Here is a 6,000-nt window from a genome sequence, read left to right as displayed (position 1 = left end):
AGGGTTAGTGACTGCTGCTGGCACTGTGGTAGCAGAAAGTTAATGATTCTCTCGTCTTTTAGTGGAGTTAGACTGTAGTTCATGTGTAAAACAATACCTCCAGGCTGTGCTTTAAATGCTGAGCTCATTTATCTCTCATCAGTTAGGTAAATGAGATGTGGAAGTGGCTCCTGGTTTCTAAATAACTTTTTATACACTACTGAAAGCCTTAAAGGGTACTCAAATGCTTTCTCTTGTTAATGACATTTCGCTCATATAATCCGTTCCTTAGTCTAGGAGACTCATTTTTTTTTTTTTTTTTTTTTTTGAAGCTTCCAGGCAGGCTGCTGATTTCACACTTATTATGCCAATGTTTATAAGTTCATTTTTTATTGCAGATTTACTTGTTTATATGAGGATACTTTCAAAATATATGTACCATAGTTATGTAAAGTGTTAACGTTAGGGGTAGCTGAGTGAAAGCTCTGCTGTCTTTTCAGCTCTTTGGTAAATCTGAAATTATTTGAAAAGAAAAGATCTAAAAAATTACACACCAAAATACTCTCCTTTTATCCCCCCAAATAAGAATAGAGTTCTGATCGGCATATTTTGTACTTATTTTATTATTATAATGTGGAATGCTTTCAAATTTACATATCATGCATGTGTGGCTAGCTTAAGTTTTTAAATGTTATTCAAGAATTGTATAAAGATTGCCACAAAAATAATGCCTAGTAAGTAGTTATAGCCCAGACATTCCAACTGCCACTCTACATTTCTTTCTCACAAATCACTGTCAATACTATGATAGTTGAAGAACAAAAATAAATATCACTGAGTGAGTGTCTCTGTGTAATCTATAGTATGATCCTCAAGGGCCACCATTATTGTGCTGGAGAGAACACAATGTCTTTCATTCACAGAAAGAAAATTAATTTTATTGCTGTCCCTCAACCTTTCAATGTTTCCTATTCCACAGACAAAAACTCTCAGGCAGAGTAGAATTATTTTCTCTCCTTGACTTAGGTAAATTCTAAGGACAAAGGAAATACCTACGAAATTGTTTTTGGATAGATCAGTGTGTGAGTATAAGTGACTGAGCTATACATTCAGAACAAAATAAGACACAATTTCAAATTTAAGACCTCATCTCCATATGGAGGTTGTGATCCTTAATTTTATGTGTGGCCTGGGCCATAGGAGGCTCCAGATATTTGGCTGAGCATTATTCTGGGTGTGTGGGTGTGGGTGAAGGTGTTTCTGGATAGGATTAACATTTCAATTGGTAGACTGAGTAAAGCAAATTACCCTCCCACACGTGTGTGGCTTTCATGCAATCCACTGAAGGCGTGAATAGAAGAAAAAGTCTGAGAAAGGAGAATTTGTTCTGTGAACCCCAAATATCTGAGACCAGTCTCAGTTAATTTAGATGGTTTATTTTGCCAAGATTGAAAATGCGTGCCTGTTACAGAGCCTCAGCAGGTACTGATGACATGTGCCTGAGGTGGTCAGTGCACAGCTTGGTTTCATACACTTGAGGGAGACATGAGACATCAATTAAAATATGTAAGATGAACATTGGTTCATTCTGGAAGGCTGGGACAGCTCAAAGCAAAGGCGGGACAACTCACAGCAGGGAGGGGGGCTTCCAGGTCACAGGTAGATAAGGGACAAATGGTTGCATTCTTCTGAGTTTCTGATTAGCCTCTCCAAAGAAGGCAATCAACAATGCATTTATCTCAGTGAGAGGAGGGGTGACTTTGAATAGAATGGGAGGCAGGTTTGCCCTAAGCAGTTCACAGCTTGACTTTTCCCTTTGGCTTAGTGATTTGGGGGCCCCAAGATTTATTTTCCTTTCACAGTTCCCTCTGCCTGTCTATCTTTAAGCTGAGACAATAGTCTTCTCTTGCTTTCAAACTCAGAATCAGACTTAGACTCAGACTTAGACTCAGACTGCAATTGACACCATCAGCTTTCCTTGTCTCAGACCTTTAGGCTCCAGACTAATACAATGGCATTGGCTCTCCTGAGCCTTCAGATTGCTGATCGCAAGTTGTGGGACTTAGTTGTCATAACTGCATAAGCCAATTCCTTATTTAAAAAAAAATCCGTGTGTGTGTGCATATATATGTATGTATGTGTGTGTCAGACAAGGTGTACATAGATAGGTGTGTGTGTGTTTGTGTGTATATATATTTATATGATTCTGTTTCTCTGGAGAACCCAAATACCGAGATGATTAATAATTAAGTTTAAATTAAAATGTGGTATGTCATTTAAATATATTTGAATGCTATGGGTCTAAGAATGTTTTGGATTTTAAGACAAGGATGAATTCCAATTTGATCTTTGTTGTGGTTTTCTTTGGAAAGGTGTTATGCCATTGAATCAGTTAAAAGTGAAATTTACTCATAATCCTTGGTCAAGGGTTTTATAACCCTCCCATCTTTGAATTACTGATAGCTTACTTTAGAATTATTGCTCATCCTCTTCCCTTTCTTTTACATCATCCATGCTCCTCATATAACATAGCTATAATTAATGAGTTTTACCAAGTCTGTTTCTTGAGTCTGTAAATCCAGGGGGACATATATTTCCATATAGCATCTAGTGTTCCAAAACTGCTTGTCTAGGCTATTGGGTTCCCACCTCTGTCATCCTGTTCCCTCACAGGATTCTGAAGTCATCATGTCTATAATTTACCGTCATTTCAATTATAGTAGGTACTGGTGGAATCACCTGACTTTTCTTATCTCCTTGCCTAAATATCCTTCTCAGGAATAAGAGCACCACAGGCCGGAGCTGAAGCCCAGAATCCAGAGCTAATTTGAGTGGGGTAGATGAACCTGTATCAGTAAGACATGAAATTAGAAACTAATGACAGACAGGAAACTAGGGACTCTTGGACCAAGAGGGACCTTCAAAAAATGACAAAACTAAATCAAAGATGAAGACACAGGACAAAAATTAAAAGCTGGCTTGGGCACTGCTACAGAGGACTTGCAATGATGTTCAGTGGGATTGATCAGAAAGCATCAGGGGTGCATAAGAAGCTCATTCATTGAGAGATTCCCTGACAAAGGAATCGTCTCATACGACAATTGGGCTTTTACCCATGAACAGTGGAAGAAGAGATAAGGTCTGGCTTTGAAAACCATTTTACTAAACACTGACCCTTCTAATATACCCAACAAGACCTAATTGTGCATTAATTCTAACTTGCAGAATGTTTTGTTCTTCAGAAGCAGCAACATAAAGCAGTGAACATAAGTAAAATTTCAGGACAAACAGTATCAAAATTGTACAGGTGTATATAGCACGTTTTCATAGTTTTCCTTAGTTAAATATCAAGAAAAAAAGAGCAAGAGTTATATTTCCTTTAGCAGACAGTTTTTTTGACAGTATATTTTAATTAGTACAAGAATGGTAGAATATGATAAATATAGAAGATAATTAATTTAGGCATAGAAACATGTTAACCGTTGTATCTAAAACTAATATTTATGAATTATTAATTTAGTAAAATTTGTCATTGTGCTTAGGAATATTAAGCCATATTAAGTAGTATATCTTAATTTAAAGTTATTCACACATTCCAAAAAGTATGAAGAGTTAGAAGAATATTGTTTAAAAACGTAGATGACAAAGATATTAAAGTTGCATTGTTGTTGTAGTTTTGGAATTCGGAAGAGAAAACACCAATGTGAAATAGTAGAGTTTATTTCAATGTTTTAAAGTCCTGCAAGCTTCATTACGTAGCTATTAAAAAGCAATTTTTTGTTCACATTACTTTGACCATATCACCTTAGGCCTTCCAAGGGTGTTTTCCTGCCAAGAAACAAATTAAGCATTTATTAGAGGGTCACTAAGGCATCATTACAGGAGTAATTGCTCACTATAGGCTCTTGCCATTAGTTCATTTATTACTTTCTCTGTCTCTTACAAGCTTTATAGAATCATGGATTTTTAATAAGTCTTGCACTCTGTGGTGATCTCAGGTTTGGTGTTGCTCATATAATTTGTTTCCTTTTTGATTCTGACAGCTTGTTGTTTACAAAATGGTAAATTCTCCTTCCTACAAGACAGTCCATAAAATGGCCTGAAAGATACTATAAAATTGCTAACACTGTAGAATATGAATTTTTAACAATACTAATTCTTTGTCTTTTCTCTGACAATTACCTTCCTTTTCTTTATCATCTTATAATTTCCAAATTATAGGTAGATTATGTAGCTTTATAGTAAACCACAAGGGCATTCATAGGCTCATTCTGGAAAGTTTCTGTACTTTCCATGGTATACCAGTGTGGAAACTATCCAACATGGAACTCTCTCTAACCCTCACCAAAGGCCGTGCCACTGTGGCTCAGGCAAGTGCTTGGGAATTCCAGTGGGACAGACACTAATAGTACTGACCCTAAAATAAACAAAAAACTAATTTCCTGATGCACCATTATGTTCCCTTTTCACTTTTCTGAAAAGGAAACCCACTGACTTTGCTTTCACATATAAGGTTGTTATTATGCAACTAATTTTTACATGAAAATGATCTCCTTATAAGATAGTCCAGCATCTTTTCATACAGATGTAAATAAATGTGGTAAAACTGTAGTTTACACTCTCATTTTCTAAAGCATTAGCACTACTGCGTGACAGTGTCATTTTATATAAATATTGTAATATATAAAAATGATACTTTAATGACCTCCTCTAAATTTCTTGGAATATGGGACTAGTTGCAATGTAAAAGGAATCCAAGCATAGACAGAGTAATGGTTTTGTCATTAAGATTCTGTATCATACAGTACAAAGAAACTCTGTTGTTGTGTTTTGCATTTCAGAACATCACACAGTTGAATATTGGTGGTATGCAGTTATGAATAATGCCTAAACTTTCTCTTAAAAAGTCTGCTTCTCATTTTTAACCAGAAAACTAAACGTATGAGTATCACAACTTTCATTCAAATAATGTATGTGGTAGTCATGATTGCTGTCCATATCAGTTATGCCTGGGCCTCCTTCCCTGCCACCTTGCAATTGGGAAGCTGTATGGTCTAGGTTGCTTTGGACAATGAAATGGGAACAGAGGTGACTTGTATCATTTATGAAGTTAGACTTTTTTTTTTTTTTTTTTGAGATGGAATCTTGCTCTGTCACCCAGGCTAGAGTGCAGTGGCACGATCTCGGCTCACTGCAAGCTCCGGCTCCCAGGTTCATGCCATTCTCCTGTCTCAGCCTCCACAGCAGCTGGGAATACCGGTGCCCACCACCAATTCCAGCTAATTTTTTGTATTTTTAGTAGAGACGGGGTTTCATCGTGTTAGCCAGGATGGTCTCAATCTCCTGACCTTGTGATCCACTCGCCTAGGCCTCCCAAAGTGCTTAGATTACAGGCATGAACCACCATGCCCAGCCGATCTGAGACTTTTGAACCAGCAATAATACACTACATTTTTTTTCTCTGCCACAGTGATATGATTTAGCTGTGTCCCCATCCAAATTTCATCTTGAACTATAGTTCCCATAATCTCCACAGATCGTGGGAGGGACCTGGTAACAGGGACCTGGTGGGAGGTAATTTAATTATGGTGTGTCCAGAATTTCTTGGTCTTGCTGACTTCAAGAATGAAGCCACGGACCCTCACCGTGTTACAGTTCTTAAAGATGGTGGGTCTGGAGTTTGTCCCTTCAGATGTTCAGATGTCTCTGCAGTTTCTTCCTTTTGGTGGGTTGGTGGTCTGGCTGACTTCAGGAGTGAAGCTGCAGACCTTGGCAGTGAGTGTTACAGCTCATAAAGGCAATGTGGACCCAAAGAGTGAGCAGTGGCAAGATTTATTGTACAAAGCAAAGGAGCAAAGCTGCCACTCTGTGGAAGGGCACCCAACCGGGTTGCCACTGCCGACTGGGGCAGCCTGCTTTTGTTTCCTTATCTTGCCCCACCCACATCCTGCTGATTGGCCCATTTTACAAACAGCTGATTGGCCCACTTTGACAGAGTGCTGATTGGTGCATTTACAATCC

The 6,000-nt window shown here is 38.0% G+C and overlaps 1 long non-coding RNA gene across 1 annotated transcript in view; it reads right to left on the bottom strand.

The window, feature by feature from the left end:
- Nucleotides 1–3,707: 3,707 nt before the first annotated feature.
- LOC105474886 (uncharacterized) overlaps nucleotides 3,708–6,000 on the bottom strand; it is a 59,412-nt gene continuing 57,119 nt past the window's right edge. The window contains exon 6 of the long non-coding RNA XR_011621625.1: nucleotides 3,708–3,807. This is a non-coding gene — a long non-coding RNA (uncharacterized lncRNA). The remainder of the gene's footprint in view (nucleotides 3,808–6,000) is intronic.

The sequence above is a fragment of the Macaca nemestrina genome, chromosome 4 (genome assembly GCF_043159975.1).
Source record: "Macaca nemestrina isolate mMacNem1 chromosome 4, mMacNem.hap1, whole genome shotgun sequence".
NCBI classification, from domain to species: domain Eukaryota; kingdom Metazoa; phylum Chordata; class Mammalia; order Primates; family Cercopithecidae; genus Macaca; species Macaca nemestrina.
This window is presented reverse-complemented; position numbering and strand designations above follow the sequence as displayed.